Raw genomic sequence first — 22,892 nt, 5'->3', positions numbered from 1 at the left:
TAATCATTCGACCTTTGCGTCGTTTTTACAATCACAAGACACTGCTGAATACCAAGAACATTATTACAGGTCCACTCCATCAACTAGTTGCTCGATAGTGATGAAGCTGGACTTATTGTGTACTGTCGTTGCATTGTTAAACCTGATTCTGATTCTAATACTAAATGTTGCAAATGAACCTGGATCTCCCACTTCAACTGGCAAGTTTAATTTTGTAAATTTAAATGTAGTATTTGAAGATTACTACTAAATCTGCTTCAATTTCTCTGTCAGGTACTGCATTCAAAAATCACAATAAAGTCCAGAAAAAGTCAAAACATTTCATGTTGCTCCTGCCAAACACCTTAAGCCCACATACATTGGAAACAAGTACCTCATTTACCCTTACAAACTATTCATGACTTGGAACACTTATGTTTTTAAACAACTCCATCAATCTGTCTTCGACTTTCTTAGCTTGAACAAACTGTTTTTTCTCTGGCAGCTCCAAATAAATTAATTCCCTGGTACTTTCTAGTAATCTTCATTACAAACAATGTAAGGTTTTCACATTCTTACTAAATTGTTGTTCCTATGACTTAACGCAAATGTTCTGTGTGTAAGGTTTCAGCAAAACTAACTTAACTTTGTGCAATTTTTCTATTCTAATAAACTAGAATTTCATTGTTTAACTTTAGGCATATAGGTGATTTATTCCTTTTGTAGTAAACTCTTCTTTCAAAAAAAAGTATTATTGCCCTTCAGTATGAATTGAAGTAAATTTTTTATTAACAAATTTAAATTGTTAATCATTTCATTAAAAATACTCCTTAGAAAATATGGAATTTACCATAGGTTGTTGAATCTATAGCTTCACTGGCCAACTGATTTTAAATTGAAGTGCTCCTAACACACAAGAGATCTGACACAAGTTTGGGCATACTAAATTTAATATAAAACCGTTCTGGTTACCTAATTAACAAGACTGCCCAATTTCCCCTGACACCTTCAAAAGATTTAAGTGCAAACCTGTACTTGATCTCACCCTTTAACACTGTACAATTTAGTTCAGAAACTCATTTTCTATGCTCTGTGCCTTTATACACATGCAGAGCATCAGATGCAATACAGTTTATATGGCAACTGCTCTGTCTATGAATGCAGAAGAAACTGCAGAGTTGTGAATGTAGCTCAGCACATCATGAAAACCAGCCTCCCATCCTCTGCACTTCTCATTGCCTTGAAGCCAGCCAAATCAAAATCCCCCAGCCTCCGTGGACATTTTCTCTTCTGCCCTCTCCTATCGGGTAGATGATACAAAAGCCTGAAAGCACATACAGGCAGTCTCAAGGATAGCCTCGATCTCACTGTTATAAAACTACTGATTAGTCCTTTAAAATGACAATTCAAGATAGTTTATTGCCATTTTTCATTCAGGAGATCAAAATGAGGGCTGCTCCAGATCCAATGCAGCATTTAAAAAAATAATAAATATGAATACACAAGGTTAGCTTAGTGTACATAAAGTGTATTTGTATAAGGTGATTCTGAAAATGGTGGTGAGTAGTGCTGCGGGGTGGGTTAATTGGTGGAGGTGTTGATCAGCATGACGTCTCAAGGGACGTAATTGTCTTTGAGTCTGGTGGTCCTGGTCTGGATGCAGTGTAGTCTCTTCTCTGATAGGAGTGGGACAAACAGGTTGGGTGGGATCCTTCATGTAATTGCTGGCCTTTTTCCACCCTTCTTCTGGGCAGTGTCTTTACAAGGTGGGTAGTCCCAGCCATTATCAAGACTGTTCAGAGATTGTCTGCCTGGAAGACAGTGGTCGCATAATTATGATATACTTGTGATATACACCAGCTGTTCATAAGACCACCCACCACCTGCTCCCATGGCTTTACATGGCCCTGAGCCAGGGGCTAAGCCAGTGCTACACCTTGCCCAAGGGTGACCAGCAAGCTAGCAGAGGGAAGCAGCACCTTACACCTCCTTCAGTAGAAATGTATCTCTACACCACCCACGTGTACCTCATTACAGAAAGAATAAACCATGTATGCAAAAATATAGACTAAAACAAGATGGCTAACAAATTATCATGAAAAGATACATACTCTAAAGCAGTTGTCTAATATAACATTTTCATACCTTTATGAATGTTTCCTGCTGTCCATCTTTCACTATTGCCTTGCACTCAATTTCTTTATCAGTCTATCTTAATGTCAGAAAACATGGATCAAAGAACTAGCTACAAACTGTTGCAGCATACTCTCACCATGAAGTTACAGCTATTGAAAGACCGTGGTTAACAGTTTTATACACCTTTAACATTGAAAATGACTATCACAGCACCACCTACAGGCAACAACATATCATGAGGGCCAACACACACCAACTGGCCTGATTTAAAAATATGCAAGATAAATTACCTCCAGAATTTGCAAAGTTGCCCTTGTATTGAACAATTTGGTCACCAGCTCCAAAAATTTGTCTCATACTGTCCAAAATTACTTTTCAGTTACCATTGAATGACACATAACCTACAGTTTGAAGAAAGATTTAAAAACGATTTATTAACAACATAAGTAAATGTGTTCAGTTAATTGCCTTAATGTATTTTAACACCCTCAGCTGGGCTTCTTCTCAGCTCAAAAACATTAAAATGAACATTTTACTCTATTACAAGCAAAAAATGAATTTAGTAATGTCTAGATTTTAAGCATTCACAATTCAAATAATTTTCCACAATGCAATCTATTCATGAATAGCCATTTGAGCAGTAACCTCTAAACCTCTACTCTTTCGTCTGGCACATTGTATTTGTATAATCCTGCAAATACGTCACTGAAACTGCTGCATAAAGTTGACGAACTCATAAACAGTAACTGAAAAGCAAACAAAAACTACAGATACTGGAAACTTGAAATAAAACTGCAACATACAGTGGATTCCAGTTAATTGGACCATCAGTTATTCAGGACAGCCACTTATTTTGGGACAAAGAACAAAAAATAAATTGAGAAAATAGCTAGGATTCCCTTTGTTTATTTGGGACATTATGCCACTTAATTGGGGCAGGACACAATTGCTCAACAGCTTCTAACCAGCGCCAGTGATTGCACTGCATGGCCATTAGACACTAGACTGTCTGAAGAGCAGTCAGTTTTTAAGTAGTGTCAGTTGCGTGTGTTTCTGTTTATGTCACTGATAGTTGACAAAAAATAAGCAGCAAGACAATTTAGAACTGTTCTACTCACCATGGTTCCAAGCATTCAGGCTTGGGAGATGCCAGAAAAAACTGGCAATGAAAATGAAACAATCTCACTTAGGTATTACGAAGAATTTTGAAAGTACTGGTTATCATCCTGAATGTTATAATGAAAATGAAGATTTGGAAGATGCAGTCATCTAAAGGATTATATGAAGGTAGATTATTATCTACACTAGGTGTCTGTGAAGATTTTATTCATTTACAGTCAATCAAAAGAACACAGCAGATGAATTCCTCTGTTGATGACTATTAGGAACTAATACACAGTTCTATGGTACTGCAAAGGCATTGACAGTGTACTAATTTGTCTGCCTTTCATTTAAATACATAAATTGTTATTCAGTTAAACTGTAGTTTGTCTTTTTCATACCTTTTAACTATTTCATGAAACTTTCACTAATTGGGGCAACCACTTAATTAGGCCAAAATGTACTTGTCCTGATGTCTTCCAGTTAACTGGAATCCATTGCATTTGAGATACTCAACTTGTCAGGCAGCATCTGTGGATAGAATTGAGTTATTGTTTCTGGTCAATTTCCTTTTGTCAGAATTGATGAAAGCTTATAATTTCTAATGGTGATAACCTGCATTTCTGCTTGACCGGCTGCTTCTAGCAGGAGGAAGGAATAGAAAGGGAACTGCTGAATAGAAAAATAATAGAATGGGTAAGCTATGATTAGTTGGACCAGAGGAAGAAGAGGAAGTTAATCGAAGTAAATTTATTATCAAAGTACGTGTATGTCTCCATATACAACTGTGAGATTCATTTTCCTGTGGGCATACACTGTAAATACAAGAAACACAGTAGAATCGATAAAAGAACATCTCCAACAGGACAAATAACTAGTGTACAAAAGACAACAAACTGTGCAAATACAAAAAGAAGAAATGAAATAATAATAACAGATAAACAAGGAACTAACTAATATTCTTGAAAATGAACCCATGGGTTGTGGGATCAAATGAAGTGAGTGAAGTTATCCCCTCTGGTTCAAGAGCCTGATGGTTGAAGGATAATAACTGTTCCTGAACTTGGTGGTGTGAGGCTCCTGTACCTTCTTCCCAATGGCAGTAGCAAGAAGAGAGCATGGCCTTGACGATGGATGTTGCCTCCCTGCGACAGTGTTCCATGTAGATGTACTCAATGATGGGGTGGGCTTAACCCATGATGAACTGGGCTGTATCCACTACTTTTTGTAGGCTCTTCCACTCAAGAGCATTGGCATTTCCATTCCAGGCTGTGATGCAACCAGGCAAAACACTCTCCATCACACATCTAAAGAAGTGTGTCAATGTTTTAGATTGCTTTGTTCGTAATGCCACTTACATGCTGGACCCTGGACAGATCCCCTGAAAAGACAGCACTGAGGAATTTAAAGTTGCTGATCTCTCCACCTCCGATCCTTCATTAAGGACAGGCTCATGGACCTCCGGTTTCTTCCTTGGTCTTGCTGACATTCAGAGAGAGGTTGTTGTCGTGGCACCCCTCAGCCAGAACTTGAGTTTCACTCCTATGTGCTGAATCACCACCACCTTTGATTTGTCCAACTACAGTAGTGTCATCATCAATCTTAAATATGGCATCGGAGCTCTGCTTAGCCTCATAAACTTAGGTATGAAGCAAGAAGAGCAGAGAGCTAAGCACATTCTTGTGCTAGACCTGTGCTGATGAAGATTGTGGAGGAATTGTTGCCAATTCAAATTGACTGGGGTCTTCAATTGAGGGAAATCGAGGATCAAGTTACACAAGGAATTATTGAGACGAAGGTCTTGAAGTTTATTGATTAGTTTTGAGGGGATGATAGTACTGAATGCCATGCTGTAGTCAAGAAAGAACATCCTGGTCATGTATCTTTGCTGTGCAGATGTTCCAGGGTTGAGTGAACAGTCAATGAAATGGCATCCTCTGTTGACCTGTTGTGATGGTAGGCAAATTGGTGCAGATGCAAGTTGCTTCTCTGGCAGGAATTGATATGTTTCATCATCAGTCTCTCAGAGCACTTCATCACAGTGGATCTAAGTTCTTCTGGATGATATTCATTGAGGTAGGTTACACATTCTTCATAAGCACCAGTATAACTGAAGCCTGTTTCAAGCAGGTGGGTACCTCAGACTGCTGAAGTAAGATGTCCTTCAGCTTGCTCCTCTACTGAACTAGATTATGAGCTTTTTGTGCTGTTCGGTCAGATTATGACAAAACTTCACCTCCACTTCATTGGCTCAATTAGCCCTCAATAAGAGATTGGTCACAACTGTGAAATGGTTATATGAACTACAATTAACTGTCTTATAGTGTGGGAATGTTCCACAGAGAGATTGCATTTTGTGTAAAGAAGATTTTTCTGACTTCTAACCTGAATATCATGGCATTTGCCCTGAGGTTGTGTGCTCCCTTAGTTCTTGATTATTGAGCAGAAGAAAAATTTTACTTCTATTTACTCTATCAATTTGCTTCAAATCCAAAAGCAGTTCAATCAAACTAATTTCTTAATCATATATATAATGATCTAATGTAATATTTCTTCCAAATGTCCCAAAAAAAAACCTCAAATGAAGTAGCAAAACTTTTCTTCTAAAGCCAATAACTTATTTCTGCAATAATATTCCAAAGTAATAAGCACAAATGGGTTCCATTCTTCAGGTAATTTTGTTGGAATGTTGTCATCTCTAATAAGCCCCTCTATTATCCCAACTACTCCTATGTTGGATCTACAAATGAAGTGCTCTCAGAGGTTCTGGCACTATCTACTGCAACAATCAATTTCATCAATACTACTCTTATTTTCACTAAAAAATGCCTCTCAGATCTCCACAACCTTCTCATCAATGCCCTAAAATTTAAATGTTCTTTGCAACAATCACAGATCCTAGTACTGCTCAAATATTTTTAGAACCTGCTTTTCTTTAACTTATAAGGATGTAAACACCCTATGCAGAGATGACAGAAGCAACAAATATTATAGATATTTAAGGAGCATTTTTGATGGAATTAGTAGCTTATCAAATTCAAGCAAATTGTTATTAATCTTTCTCTTCAAATTATTCCCTTTCATCTGTGCTATACTATGCTACACTGTGAGATGTAAATCTGTATGGTCTCTGTTTTCATGAAAAGCCTTCCAATTGAAGCACATAGTCTATATATTTTCTAGTCAGTGATGAATTAATGACACTCACTGTTTATTATAGCAACAAGCCCTCTGTAGACTTTTCTACTGAAAACTAAATGTGCTCTAACTTAATAAAAGGCATTCTTATTTAGCACCCTATCAACTTGTGCAACCCACATTCAGGGAGTTATGGCCCTGGACCTAAATAAAGATCTTGCCTATTTACATTTGACCTCCATAAGAGCATCACCTCACATTTGGCCAGATTTAAGTCCACCTGCCATTTCTCTACCTATACCTGCAACTGACCTATATTCCACAGTATCCTTTGGTAATCTTCTACATTACCCCCTAACAGCACCAATGTTTGCATTATCTATTAATTTACTAACTCACCCATCTACCTTTTCATCCCGGTCACTTATATGTATCACAAACAGCAGAGGTCCTGTGGAATACCATAAGTCACAGACCTCCAGCCAGAATAAATTTTATCAACCACTATACTCTGTCTTTAATGGGTAAGCCAATTGCAAATCCAAAACGCCCAAATTCACTTTGTGTCCCATGCATCTTAATAGAAAATTGGTCTTTTCTCTGTGAAGCTTTAAATGTTCACATAACAGAAATATGGAGCGACACAAACCAGGATTAACATATGTAAATTAGGCACCATTTCCTCAAATATATAGTACAAATGCCTTAGTTTAAATCAGATTAAAGGAGAGAAATAAGCCCATAACATTTTTAGAGAAAAAAACATATTTGTGCTACACAAATTACTAGTGTAATTCCCCATTCTACTCAGATGCAATATATCTTGTTTTGCAAATAGAAGATTGACTAACAGGAAAGAGAATAGGCACATATGTCTTCTGGTTGACAAAAATACTGATTGGTGTATCACAGGCATTGTTGATGGAGCGTTAACATTTCACAACTGATCTAAATGACTTGGATGAAGGCACCAAACATATTGTTGTTAAATTACTGGTGAAACAAAGATAGACAGAAACTAAAGTGTGAAAAATGGCATAAGGAGGCTACAATAAGGATAGGAATATGTAACTTGACGAAGATGCAGCAAATAATGTTATATGTGAAATTGTCCATTTTGGCAAAAACAAAAACAAGTTGATAACCTAGAGCAGGGGTCGGCAACGTTTACCACTGAAAGAGCCAATATGGACCCATTTCCCACAGAAAAGAAAACACTGGGAGCCACAAAATGAAATAACACTGCATACAATGGGTTTTTTTGCCTTTATGCTATGTATAAACAAACTATAATGTGTTGCATTTATGAAATTGATTAACTCCTGCAGAGAAAACGAAATTACATTTCTGCATGCAACAAAAACATTTTGAACTCCGAAAAAAAGACATTGGGTTGAAGGTTACTCCATAGTTAGCCTACCTTGGATCGAAGAATTAAAAGAAAGCGCGCACTGGCGGGTGTCAGGCATTGGCAGTGGTGATGTATATTAATAGCGATAAAAAACACGTTGTAGCGGTGTGCTACACGCAGCGCTAAAATAAAGACTGCAGTCAAAGGTAACTTTATTCGAATTAAACAGCCTTGCTTTAAAGCCTCCCTCAACCCGTCCCCGTGGGCACGGATGCTCCAAAAGACACGTACTCACAAACCCCCGTAGGCTATCTCCCTTAGCTGGAACGGTGGCTAATTGTGAGCCGGTTCGGATGTGCCAGGAAACGGGGTCTCCACAAAGTTTTTAGATTGTACAAGATCACCATAATCTTCAAATTTCGAATTACATTTCAAAAGCTAACAAACCACGGGGAGCCGCATCACAGAGATGAAAGAGCCGCATGTGGCTCCGGAGCCGCAGGTTGCCGACCTCTGTCCTAGAGTCTGATCACTAAAAGCAAAGGGAAGCTAAGAGAATGTCATCATTTCTTGCTAGGATAATTCAAGATTATACTCTAGATACATAGACACATGGTGATACAACACCTAGAATACTCCCTATTGATTTATTTACTGAGATACAGCAAGGAATAGGCTCTTTCGGCTTTGGAGCCAGATAACTCAGCAACCCCCGATTTAGAAACATAGAAAACCTACAGCACAATACAGGCCCTTTGGCCCACAAAGTTGTGTCGAACACGTCCCTACCTTAGAAATTACTAGGCTTACCCATAGCCCTCTATTTTTCTAGCTCCATATACCTATCCAAAAGTCTCTTAAAAGACCCTATCACTTCCACCTCCACCACTATTGCCGGCAGCCCAATCCACGCACTCACCACTCTCTGAGTAAAAAAACTTACCCCTGACATCTCCTCTGTCTCTACTCTCCAGCACCTTAAACCTGTGTCTTCTTGTGGCAACCATTTCAGCCCTGGGAAAAAGCCTCTGACTATCCACATGATCAATGCCTCTCATTATTTTATACACCTCTATCAGGTTACCTCTCATCCTCTGTTGCTCCAAGGAGAAAAGGTCAAGTTCACTCAACCTGTTTTCATAAGGCATGCTCCCCAACCCAGGCAACATCCTTGTAAATCTCCTCTGCACCCTTTCTATGGCTTCCACATCCTTCCTATAGTGAGGCGACCAGAACTGAGCACAGTACTCCAAGTGGGGTCTGACCAGGGTCCTATATAGCTGCAACATTACCTCTCTGCTCCTAAATTCAATTCCACGATTAATGAAGACCAGTACACCATATGCCTTCTTAACCACAGAGCCCACCTGTGCAGCAGCTTTGAGTGTCCTATGGACTCGGACCCTGAGATCCCTCTGATGCTCCACACTGCCAAGAGTCTTACCATTAATACTATGTCCAGCCATCATATTTGACCTACCAAAATGAACCAGCTCACACTTATCTGGGTTGAACTCCACTTGCCACTTCTCACCCAGTTTTGCATCCTATCAATGTCCTGTCGCAACCTCTGACAGCCCTCCACGCTATCCACAACACCTGCAACCTTTGTGTCATCAGCAAACTTACTAAACCATCCCTCCACTTTCTCATCCAGGTCTTTTATAAAAATCACAAAGAGTAAGGGTCCCAGAACAGATCCCTGAGGCACACCACTGGTCACCGACTTCTATGCAGAATATGACCCGTCTACAACCATTCTTTGCCTTCTGTGGACAAGCCAGTTCTGGATCCACAAAGCAACGTCCCCTTGGATCCCATGTCTCCTTACTTTCTCAATAAGCCTTGCATGGGGTACCTTATCAAATGCCTTACTGAAGTCCATATACACAATGTCTTCTGCTCTACCTTCATCAATGTGTTTAGTCACATCCTCAAAACATTCAATCAAGCTCGTAAGGCACAACCTGCCTTTGACAAAGTCACACTGCCTATTCCTAATCATATTATGCCTCTCCAAATGTTCATAAATCCTGCCTCTCAGGATCTTCTCCATTAATATACCACTTAAGTATGACTCACTGGCCTATAATTTCTTGGGCTATCTCTACTCTCTTTCTTGAATAAAGGAACAACATCTGCAACCTTCCATTGCCAGAGGCTCAGCAATCTCCTCCCTCGCTTCCCACAGTAGCCTGGGGTACATCTCATCCAGTCCCGGCGACTTTGATGCTTTCCAAAAGCTCCAGCACATCTTCTTTCTTAACATCTACATGTTCAAGCTTTTCAGTCTGTTGCAAGTCAGCACTATAATCACCAAGATCCTTTTCCATAGTGAATACTGAAGTAAAGTATTCATTAATTATCTCTGCTATTTCCTCTGGTTCCATACACACTTTCCCACTGTCACACTTGATAGGTCCTATTCTTTCATGTCTTATCCTCTTGCTCTTCACATACTTGTAGAATGCCTTGGGGTTTTCCTTAATCCTGCCTGCCAAGGCCTTCTCATGACCCCTTCTTGCTCTCCTAATTTCTCTTTTAAGCTCCTTCCTGTTAAGCCTTATAATCTTCTAGATCTCTTAACATTCCCTAACACTCTGAACTTTTTGTAAGCTTTTCTTCTCTGCTTGACTAGATTTCCTACAGCCTTTGTACACCACGGTTCTTGTAGCCTACCATAACTTCCCTGTCTCATTGGAACGTACCTATTCAGAACTCCACACAAATATCCCCTGAACATTTCCCACATTTCTTCCATACTTTTCCCTGAGAACATCTGTTCCCAATTTAATCTTCCAAGTTCCTGCCCGATAGCCTCATAATACCCTTTACTCTAATTAAACGCTTAACCCTAGCGTAGTCACAGGAAAATTTAGAAGACCAATTAACCTACCAACCGGTACATCTTTGGACTGTGGGAGGTAACCGAAGCACCCGAAGGAAACCCACACAGTCACGGGAAGAATGGAGAAACTCCTTACAGACGGTGGTGGGAATTGAACCCAGGTCACTAGTATGGTAAAGTATACTGTCAACCATTATGCTATTGTGCTGTGCATAGGAGGATGTTTATGTATTGGGTACATTGCAGAGAAAGTTTGAGACTAATAATCTGAATCTGATGTCTCATGAGGGAAAATTGGGTGGAATAGGTTTGTACCAGTTGGAGTTTAGAAGAGTAAGAGATGGCTTAATTGAAATACAAAATCCTGAAGAAATTTTACAGGGTAGATGGAGAGAGTATGTTTTATTTTGTTAAAGAGTCTGTAAAAGGGGTTTCTTCTGTTTTCTTTGTTACTGTTGGGAAAGGGCTTCTTTGTTTTGTTAAAAGCAGGAATGTTTCTTTGTTGCGAGAGAGTGCTGGAAGCTTGTTTGGGTTAAAATTTACTGATAATGAGAATTGTATTCCTTTGTAAACCAAATGGGGATTAATGTTCTTTCTTCTGAGTCTGTAAGCTTTTGCTGACGGGCTTTTGGGCAGATCGGCGCGAGGGGGTTGAGAGAGAGGACGCAATGCTGTAAGCTGGGCAAGGAACGGACCCCAAGCGGGGGTCCGAGGCCAGGAGGTACTCCGAGGAGGGGGGATGAAGCAAGATGTGCTTGGTTGACCACTCGGAGAGTCCTGAGCTGTGATTCGAGGAGTTCGGAGGGGATCAAATGGTGGCCAGAAGACTTCAGTAATTGAGCTCCAACGATTGTGCACAAAGAGGTTTGGACTTTGATAAGTTTGGTGCCTTTTCATTATTTTTTCTCTTCATATATACTGTATCATTATTAATCACTTAGTTATAGTAACCTTTATAAATTGTACTCATTTAATCGCTTATGGTGTACTGTCTGTTTTTGGGCGAGGCGGGGACATCACACAGCATCCACACCAGCTGATTACCCAGTTTGGCGGGGCCGAAGGCTGCTCCCCCTAGACGAGAACGAGCTGAGTGATCCTGAGGTGACCCAGGGGGTTACAAGTCTAATACTGTTTTTTTTAAAAAAGGTGTCATTTATTTGAGCTAGAATTTTTTTCTCTCAAGAGAACTGGAACTCTTTGAAATCTTTTAAATAAATGTGACAAGAGCCTGAAATATACCTGCAGAGAGTTTAGTGTTAAAACAACAACAGATCTCTCCCCTTTCCACCCCATGATAAAAATACCAAATGGAAAGTAAGGTCCAGTTAATTGAGGATACAGTACCACATGAACTCACCATTCAGCAGTGGGACATGGGGCTACCATTTAAAATCAAGATTAAAAACTAAGAAAAACACAAAATGCTGCTGGCAGAACTCAGCAGGCCAGACAGCATTTTGTGTTTTTATTTATTTCCAACATCTGCAGATTCACTCGTGTTGCCTTAAAAACTAAGATTTCAACTTTTATAATGCTTTGAAGTGAAAAAATTTAAAATAGTGCCCTGAGAATGGTACTACAGTGTTTTGAAAAAATGTTCAGCCCCAACCTGTCAACAACTTACTAAACATTAAAACCAAAATTGCAAGGCTGAATATGAATTCATTCCCCTTTGTAATTACTATGTTAACTTTTCTCAGGTGCAATATACTTCCTTACCAACTCACCTAATTTGTTGATGTAGAAAATTGGAGGATCACTTGTTTTCAATGTATTCATAAGAATAAATATCTCTTCTTTTTGCAAGATCCATCAGTATGGTAGACTTTCGACAGGCAAAAGATCATTAAACAAAAGACAAGGAAATGATAATAGAGAAGCACAAATCTGGTGAAGGGCACAAGGCCATCTCAAAGGTACGGAACATACCTCGGAACTCAGTGCAATCCACCATGAAAAGTGGAAAAAATATGTAACCATAGCCACACAACCTAGGTCAGGCCACCCCTCTAAACTTAGTCATTGGAGAAGAACTTGTAAGAAAGGCTCCTGTGATGCCAACAGTGGCTGCAACGGTTCATAGTTCCACAATCTCTGAGGGCTTGCACAAAGCAGGGTATTTATGGAAGAATGGTTAGGAAGAAGCCCTGGCTAAAAAAAAGTATATTCTTGCCCAATTATGCTTTGCAAAGAATCACTTAGAAGATACTGTAAAGATATGGAAGAAACAGAGAGGCGGAGGAATTTCTTTAGCCAAAGGGTGGTGAATTTGTGGAATTTGTTGCCATATGCAGCTGTGGAGGCTAGGTCATTGGGTGTATTTAAGGCAGAGATTGATATTTTCTTGATTGGATATGGCATCAAAGGTTATGGGGAGAAGGTTGAGAACTGGGATTGAGGAGGAGAAAAATAAAAGATCAGCGATGATTGAATGACAGAGCAGACTCGATGGGCCAGGTGGCCTAATTCTGCTTCTATGTCTTATGGTCTAAGGTCTTGTGGTTGGATGAGAGTAAAGTACAACTTTTTGGCCTTAACACAAAGTGGCACATGTGGTGTAAATCTAATACTGCACATCAGCCAGGTAACACAATTGCTACTGTAAAGTATGGTTGAAGTAGTATCAGCCACTGCAATCTGGTCAGAATTGATGGGAAGATAAATGCTAATAAATACAGAGAGATCTTGGTCTCTACCCAAAGGTTTAAGGTGGGGAAGGGATTTGTCTTTCAGCAGGACAACAAAAGTGGAAAAAATATGAAACTGCCAGCAAAACTCAAAGCAAACTGCCAGAACAACCATGGAGCGACTTCAAATGAAGAAAGTTGATGTCCTTGAGTGGCCCAGTCTTGATTTTAACCCAAACATCTCTGGCAAGACCTCAAGATTGCTGTCTACTGCTACACCCCAACTAACCCAGCATAGTTTGTACAATTTTGCAAGGAGGCATGGGCAAATCTTACTCCATCATGTTGTGCAAAGCTGGTATAGACTTATCCAACAAGACCACTGGCTGTAATAGCTGCGAGAGGTGATTCAATGAAGTACTGAGCAAAGGGGAATGAATACTTTTGAACTGCTGACATTTTAGTTTTTGATTTTTTGGTTTTTCATGCTTTACAATTTTTCCTGTTATTTCAGGTCAACCGTGGATTAAAATGAGTATGCAATCCACACATAAAAATTCCCAGTTAAATTAATTAAAATCTCTGGTTGTAATACTTATTTATGTGAACAAAGGGTTGGGGGCTGAATAACTTTTCAAGGCACTGTATATCTTAATTCTTTACTAAACATGAAAATTAAGCTAATTTTATGGTTGAAATATTTGTGGACATTTACAGAAAAGAATTTTGAACTATTATTTCATCTTCCAGGTAAAGCTTCTGCTGTGAGCTGTACAGAGGCTGTTTTGTGCTCCTTTTAATAAGCAGCTCATTAAAGTGTATTATCTATATTTGTGCATTATTAAAAGAAACTAAATATAGCAACAGAATTATATTAACCTGTAATTTAGAAAGGATTTTTGAAATTACTGTACAACTAAGCTCAGAACATGTTACTGAACAAAGAGAACAAAATACACTGAATAGGTGATACGAATAACTGAACTATTCGTGATGACCTGTCATAATAATCCATCACAAGTCATCCTCACTGCTTTACAAGCCAAGAGCAGGTAGGGTCCCAGACCACAGACTGTCTGACTGAATACATCTCATGAATATTCTGCTGCTAGCAACTCAAGGGATCATTTCCTAATGCAAAAGGACTACTCAGCCACCACCTACTCCAACTTGCTTTGTCTTCGATGCTAATTCAAGTGCACACAGAGAAGTCATAATTTGAGAAAATGTCAGCGACAGTCTGGACTTGGAGTTGGGAAACAGGTGACGAACAACAGGGCAAGTTAAAGACAGGGAATAGGTATCAAGGATGATACAGATTTTAGAAATAGGAGTGGGGTACAAATGGGATGGGCTGGAGAGAACAACATTTTCTGAAGAGTCTGCAGTAGGAGTTATGGGACCCAATGAAGAAAACAAAAGTCAAGAAAGTTGTGATACAATGGTTAAGCAACCCAATGTTCTACAAAAATAATCCAAAACCCCAAATTTAAATTCCACTATGGGTACCGTAGAAGTTAAATTTAGTTAGTGATCTCAAATATAACCACAAGTCTCATCATTAGCAATGATGCTCATGAAACTACTGGATTGCTTCAAAAACTCATTTGGTCCTACTGTGTCATTCAGGGAAGGAAATTTGCCATCCTTAACTGCTATAGGCTTTATGTGACTTCAGATTCATGGAAATGAGGATGCATCTGTACCAGAAGGATGTTCTATTCAGGGACAATTGGGGAGGGTTAATAAATATATCTTAGTCAGTGATGCCAATGTCCCTGAAATAAACAAATAAAATATAAGAATGAAAATTCTGACCAGAGGGTGCACACAACTAGGCAATTAACATGAATGAGATAAATATTTGTTTGAGGAGATTAAATGGATATGAAAAAAGGAGTTAACAATAAGCCACACCTTGAAACCCAAGGCTAAGTGGGTTGCACTTGCAGGATTTTTTGAGATTTACAAATATTAGCATTGAGCTGATTCTAGGGCAATGAGTCCTGTGTGAAGGTCACTGGGTATTTGACTTACTCGCTATAAACCCCTCTCCCCATCTACGACTTCACTTTGCCACTCTTACTGATTCCTATTTGTGCCTTATTGTGTGGAATGGTCCCTTAATTCACTAACAACCACTCAAATGCAAAAGGTGCAAGGTTTGAAAGGTAAAGCTACAGATAACATGTTGCAAAAAACTACCAGATCAAACTTTGAAGAATGGTTTCAATCATAGTTGACTATCTTAAGAACAGATATTGACTTTTGTTATAAACACTGGAAAGATATTGCTGAATCCTGAATACTAAAACACTATTCAGGCAGCTGAAACAGGATATTTATTCTTTCCTACTGGTATAGAAGATCGTGTGTGAAGCCTTCAGGTTTTCAAATAAACAGATCATCACCTTCTCAATTTCAGGTCAAGATTGAGTGAAGGTTTTGAATAGACGGCACTGTGAAATACGTACAATGTTGTAAATATATAGTACACTACAACTACAATGGATACAGAAACTCAACCCATCCGGTCGGTGCTGAACTGTTAATTCTACCAAAACCCATCGACCTGCATTAAGACCAAAGACCCACTTGACAAGAGATTTAGCATATTTAACTTTTTATAGCAACCAGCTGATAAACAAAAATGTAATCAACCATCACAAAAGTAAGACAGAAGTCAAAAATTATTGGATCACAAAGCTGTACAGAATTGTAAACAGAGCTAGTGCCATCATGGGCACAATGATCCCCATCTTCAAGGACATCTTCAGGTGGTTGTTTCTCAAGGAAGTGGTGTTCATCACTAAAGGATCTCACAATCTTGTACAAGCTGTTCTCTCATTATTACCATCAGGGAGGAGGGCACAGGAGCCTCTAGCCCCAAACTCAATGATTCAGAAACAGCTTCTTCCCCACTGCCATCATATTTCTCAATAGTCCATTAACACAGAAGCACTATCTTGTTATTCATTGCTTGCATTATTTATTTATTTTGTAATTTATAGTAATTTTATCTTTTGTACTGTAATGCTGTCACAAAAAAAGCCTATTTCACATCATATAAGAAAGGACGGACTTCCTGGAAGTACTGTTTTGGGCCCTGAATGGTGGTGAGAGAGGAGACGTAGCACTTGGCACACTTGCAGGAATAAGTACATGAAAGAGATCAGTGGGGAGGGATAAATGGACAAGGGAGTCACATAGAGAGTTACTTCTATAGAAAGTTAAGAGGGGATGGGAGGAAAAGATGTGTGTAGTGGTAGAATCCACAAGTTATGGAGAATAATGTGCTGGATACAGGGGCCAAGTAGAGAGGTGTGGTATGTCAGGACAAGGGGAAATCTATCTCTATTATGGTGGTAGAAGGATGGGGTGAGGACAGATATGTAAAAAATGGAGGACATCTCAGATGTTCTCAAATGAAAGCCTCATCCTGAGGACAGAAGCTTTAGAGACAGAAAAAATGAGAAAAGAATATAGCTTTCTTCCAAGTGTCAGGGTGGGAAGAGGGTGAGTCAAGGTAGCTGTGAGAGTCAGTATGTTTGTAAAAGATAATCAGTTGATAGCAATCTCCTCACCAATGGAGACAGAGAGAACAAGAAAGGTGTCATAAATTGACCAAGCAAATTTGAGGGCAGGGTGGAAGTTGGAGGTAAAATTGATGAAACTAATGGCATGGGTGCAGGAAGCAGCATCAATGTAGTGCATAAACAGATGGAGTACATTACCAGTGTAGGCTTGGAACTCGGACTGTACTATGTAGCCGATGAAAAGACAGGCATAGCTGGGACCCATGGCCATACCTTGGGATTGGAAAAAATAGAAGGAGCCAAAAGGGGAATGGTTGAGGGTGAGAAACAGTTCTGCCAGATGGAGAAAGAGGATGCAGGCGGAAAGGATCTTGTTAAGTCTGTTGCCCAGTGAGGAGAGCTTTAAAGCCTTCCTGATCCAGGGGGAGGGTTACATCAATATATGATTTGTCCAACATTTTACTTGCTTGAGTACAGTGATATCAAAATGCAGTGCTTTAATCCTTAAAGGAATTCTGCAAGGAACAAAGAAATAATTTCAGCGAAATAACAGTTCCAACTACTCTCCTGAAGCTTTGTGCCAAAGCAAAAGATAGCTTCCTCGATCTCTCTGACTCAACTGCTGTAGATAATGTAGACAAAAGAAATCAAAGAATTAATGCTCCATGATTTACATATAAATCAAAAACAAAATGATGAGAAACTTTTAGAAGACTTAACTCTATAATTTTTTTGAGATTATCAACTGGATACATTTAAAATTAATGGTGGAAATTTGAAATTGTATCAGATAATGTTGGAAACATTCACATTTGCATCACCTTTGGAGAAACAGTATTATTGGACATGGATACTGCTGGCTAAAACTGGCTGTTTTGATCTTGAGCAGTTTATGTTTCAGCCAGTCTCTACCTGCTATAACGTGCCTTTCAATGCAAAAGACCAAATAACTGAACAACAGATGAAGAGTCTCTGTAACTACACATTATCAATGATGGGATGCAGTCTTGGTAGGATTCTCCATTATAACCCTGAGAAAAATCACCATTCAAATATAGTTGAAAATTGCAGGCCTTGTTGACTGCAAGCTTAATTGCAGACATTTAAAAAGTTTAAATCCTTTGACAGCCAAAGAAAATGACAGACTACCCCCAGTTATACTTAAGAGATGTTACAGGGCCTCTGCACCAGTCACCTGGGGGCTATTCACAAACTGGACTTCACCTTACCACTTGAGGCCAGTAATGTTAGCCTTTTACATCTGGCCTAGAAAAGCGGAGTACGTAGAAACCACACTCAGAGGCTCGGAAGAATATAGCCCTGTTCAAATGCATCAAAAGTTTGAAATGTTCAAATACACATTCTGATCTATAGTGTTGCTTACTTTTCTCTTTTGACAGATGCTGTCAGCTATTTCCAGCATTTTCTGTACTTATAAACTAGAAATGGAATAAACTCTAAAGCAATTACATTTGTTATAAGAGAAACAAATGTTCAGATAACAACAGAATTAGTCATAGAACAGTACAGCACAGAAACTGGCCCTTTGGCCCATCTACTCTATGTCAAAATATTCAACTGCCTTGTCCCATTGACCCGTATGTGCACCATAGCCCTCCATATTCCTCCTATCAAACTAAATTTCTCATAAATGTTGCTATCAAACCTGCATCCACCACTTCCGCTGGTAGCTCGTTCCACATTCTCACCACTCTCTGTATGAAGTTCCCCCCTTAACCCATAACTTCTAGTTCTAGTCTCACCCAACCTCAGAGGAAAAAGCCTGCTTGCATTTACCCTATCTATACCCCTCATAATTTTGTACACCTCTATCAAATAACCCCTCATTCTTCTATGTTCTAGGGAATAAAGTACTAATCTATTTAATCTTTCCCTATAACTTAGCTTTTCAAGTCCTGGCAACATCCTTGTAAATTTTCTCTGCTCTCTTCCAATATAATCGATATCTTTCCTGTAGGTAGGTGACCAGAACTGCATACAATACTGCAAATTAGGCCTCACCAATGTTTTATACATCCCAACTCCTGTACTCAATACTTTGATCTATGGAGGTAAATGTGCCAAAAGCTCTCTTTACAACTGTATCTACTTGCAATGTCACATTCAAGGAATTATAAATCTATATTCTCAGAACCCTCTGGTTCACTGCACTCCTCAGTGTCCTACCACTCACCTTACAAGTCCTGCCCTGGTTTGTCCTTCCAAAGTGTCTTGCCTGCATTAAATTCCATCTGCCTTTTGTAGCCCATTTTTCCAGCTAGTCCAGATCCCACTGCAAGCTTTGATACCCTTCCTCCCAATCAACTGCACCCCCAATTTTGGTGTCATCCTCAAATTTGCCAGTCCAGTTATCATTATCATTCAGACTGCTGATAAGTAAAATATTAAAGAGAACCTGAGGGAGAATATGGTGTGTATGTGGAGCCAGCAGAAATGGTGGATGTGAATTGCATTACAACACTCAAAGAGGAGTTTGGGTAAGTGCATGGATGACCGGGGTGTGGGGGCGTGGGGGTGCTATAGTCCAAGTATGGGTCGATGGGACTAGGCAGAGTAACAATTTGGCACAGCAAGATGGGCTGAAAGGCCTGTTTCTCTGCTGTAGTGCTCCATTACTCTACATTACTCCTTTGGAATGCATTGGTTTAATAAAAATTTGCTCTGATTATTTTTGGTACATCTATAATTTATAGAATATCCCTGCTATATATAATCTTGTACAACTAATGAAACATTCTCATTTTATGCAGAAAACTAATTGAGTAAGGCAGATTTAAATGAACTAGGGCTTTGCTATGCCCTTGCTTTTGCTAATGATGCTTTTGGTATTGTGTAAAAAAAGTGTCATGGAAAGTCAAAGCACAAAAGGTGGCTATTCAGGTTCTCAGTCTGAAACAGAAGACATATTTAGTTTCATTGCTCTGATTTTAATCTACAATTACAAATTCTTCATATTGAGCACTCGGGAACTGTGCCCTACTTCCTGCACTCCCTGGGATCCCATTTCCCAAGCGCCCTTGAAACTCATCCGGGTCCTGTTTGCTGCACTCACTTTAAACTTTAAGTTCACTGCAGCATTTATTATGTTCTTGAATAAAAGGTGCACTAGACTATTAATTAAAAATAACATCCAATAGAATTATAGAACACCACAGCACAGAAACAGCCATTGCCCATCTAGACCATGACAATCAATTTGCCTAGTCTCATAGATCAGTACTCAGACCATTGCCCTCTATACTACTCCCCGAAAACAAGCTAGTCTTGCATCATCAAGTCCCAGGCATGCTGGATTAAGAGTTCTACTGTAACACTTTTCAAAGAGATTTTAGACATTTCCTTTAGTATTCCAGATCTTGGCAAATTTCCCCCTTTATCAATAATTTAAACTCTAGTACTTATTTCTCTGAATGTTGATTCTGTTACTGGAGGGATCAGCATTTCTCTATCTATTCTCTCTAAAAAAAAACATACGTCCAAGGTTACCTTCTTTCATTTACTTTTGCACACATTTGATAAAACTAGCCTAACCACGTCACAGAGTACTCTTTTAAATCAATTTCTAAAATGCAACAGAGTAACTTACAGCAAATAGTCCGCGATGAACTTTATCCTTTACACATGGCAGTCCAATCTCATAAATAACACCGGGCACTTGTACTGCTGTACACTGAGGAAAGAGAACAGTATGTTAATATGCATATAATTCAATTATTTACTTTTATTGTATATTACACTATCACTGAGGAAGAAACAAAAAAACAATGTTCTCGCCAGAATTCAAAGTCCACAGTAATTATTTCCTATAAATGATCAAGTCTGTTAAGCATGCACATTCTGTTCACATTTAATGGGATTTGTTAAGTTATATGCATTAGCTGCTTATGAATATCATAGGCAGATACCATATTAAATGTCAATCCTGAATTATCTCTGGAAAAAATGGTCCCTTCTTGAAATGCTGCAATCACAGTGTTAAAAAATGTTCTCATCAGTTTGGTTATTTCCAGGATTTAGATCCAATGACAGTGAAAACTGGTCATATGCTGTTGAAGAGTTATATTCATGGGATTTGGCCATTGTTAACGTATAATTTACTACCCATCCCTAACTGACAGTGAATTTTCTTCGAGTCTTACATGGAGGCAAGAGTCACAAGTAAGACAGACTGATGAGATCTTGATATCTGATAGAGTGTGCCCATCATAATGGAGTGCATCCAACAGATTTATTATAGAAAGTTTATGATGAAGAGATCAAAACAATCTTCCAGAGAATGAATACACTCATTCCTGATAATATGACGTCTGAAATTCACATTAGACTCTGACTCTTCTGATAGGCTTGATCTGGCTGGGCCAGGCCTGTTATTCAGGGCCTTGAATCACTAAGGCTGGAAGCAGAGGTTAGATTTTGTTGGCCCACTACACCTTTACACCAAGAGCATAGCAGCAATGAGGCCTCAGCAGTATGCCCCAGAACACTCTAAATAAATGTCCACCCCAATACTTGGCTTGTGTACAGACCATATATGCGAGCCAGTGTTTTGGAGACAAGCAGAGTAGATTTGATGGTTGGTACAGGCACTTTTGCCTTGTGTGGTCTTGTTTTGTGGTTATGTTTTCACCTTGTGAACTATTAGAGTTATGAACAGTTCACAGGAATGGAAGGACACCATTAACTGCAGAAGACCTGTAGGCTTTGACAGAAGGGAAGGCAAAGAGCAAGGTTCTGGCTTCTATCAAAACTTTCAAGGATTCCAGAAGTTTTCAAAAATACCTCTGACACTGAATTATTAAAAAAATTACACTAACATGAAAGGTAAAAAGGACATTTATTACCTTGCATTTTGTACCTTAATCTGCAAAGGCCAAGAATCCTTATTAGAATGGAAGGCCCTAATAATGACTGGTAGGGAAATATACCTTGGCAGATGTGATGTAATCGGTCACTCAGTGGGACTAGGTTCAGCTGTGCATCTGGGTAATTCCAATGAATTCTTAATGAATTTTCAACTAGTAAGGTTCATTCCATTATCTATTCACATGCCACCATTGTTTACAGTGGTTAGTGTCAAATGTATAGCAAATATAATTGCCAAAGAATTTAGCTGCTTAGTTTAAAAAAAACAAGGAGTTAAATCAACTGCATTTTCTTGATATCACATACAAAATGCTGGAGGAATTCAGCAGGCAAGGCAGCATCTATGGAAAAAAAGTACGGTCAACATTTTGGGCCAAAACCCTTCAGCAGGACTGGAGAAAAAAGTCTCCAGACTTGCCAAAGGGTTTTGGCCCAAAACGTCAACTGTATTTTTTTACATAGATGCTGCCTGGCCTGATGAGTTCCTCCAGCCTTTTGTGTGTGTTGCTTGGATTTCCAGCATCTGCAGATTTTCTCTTGTTTGCAGTTCCTTTACAATTGTTTTCAGGAATTCAGATTTTCTATTAAATTTGATAAGGAAAGCACTCAAAAGTTCATTGTTTATTGGGATGTTGGCTTTCAGAAAAGCTCATGGTTCAAGGAAAACCTGTATTTGGACAGCTGCAATAATGATGAACTACTTATTTAAGCAGACTACTAACAGCCTACTCTTATCACCTTCTATTTAGATTTACTTCTAATGAATTTTATACCTCCTTAATCTGAAGTACTAATAGCAAGGCTCCAATTTAGCTAGGGCACTAATAAGTTAAAATAATATCAAATTAAAGCAGAATGGGAAAATTGAAATTAAAAAACATTGAAAATGTTAAGGCAGTTATGAGATGCTGGCATCAAATACAGAAGTCGAGAGGTTGTGCTCCAACTTTATAAAACTTCAGTCAGACCCTAGCTGGAGTGCTGTGTACAGTTCTGTGATATTACTGGAGAGGCTGTGGAGGAGATTCATCAGGATGTTTCCTGGAACCGTTCAATTCTGAGGAAGGATTAGGTAAGCATTGTCTGTTCCCCATGAAGTGGAAGGGGTTGGGAGGGGACATGGTTGAGGTATATAAAATTGAGGGGTATAGATAGGATGAACAGTAAAAAGTTCAAAGTTTGAAGTAAATTTATTGCCAAAATACATACAATATACTACCCTGAGAATAATTTTCTTATGGGCATTCACAGGAAATACAAAGAAACACAATAGAATCAATGAAAACCCA

The 22,892-nt window shown here is 39.0% G+C and overlaps 1 protein-coding gene across 6 annotated transcripts in view; it reads right to left on the bottom strand.

Annotated features, from left to right (window-relative positions):
- LOC132393219 (zinc finger and BTB domain-containing protein 20-like) overlaps window positions 1-22,892 on the bottom strand; it is a 351,170-nt gene that overhangs the window by 54,081 nt on the left and 274,197 nt on the right. For all 6 annotated transcript variants that reach the window (XM_059968197.1, XM_059968199.1, XM_059968198.1 and 3 more), the window contains one exon: window positions 20,327-20,410. The gene's annotated coding sequence lies outside the window, so the exon portion shown is untranslated. The remainder of the gene's footprint in view (window positions 1-20,326; window positions 20,411-22,892) is intronic.

Source organism: Hypanus sabinus, chromosome 4 (genome assembly GCF_030144855.1).
Source record: "Hypanus sabinus isolate sHypSab1 chromosome 4, sHypSab1.hap1, whole genome shotgun sequence".
NCBI classification, from domain to species: Eukaryota; Metazoa; Chordata; class Chondrichthyes; order Myliobatiformes; family Dasyatidae; genus Hypanus; species Hypanus sabinus.
This window is presented reverse-complemented; position numbering and strand designations above follow the sequence as displayed.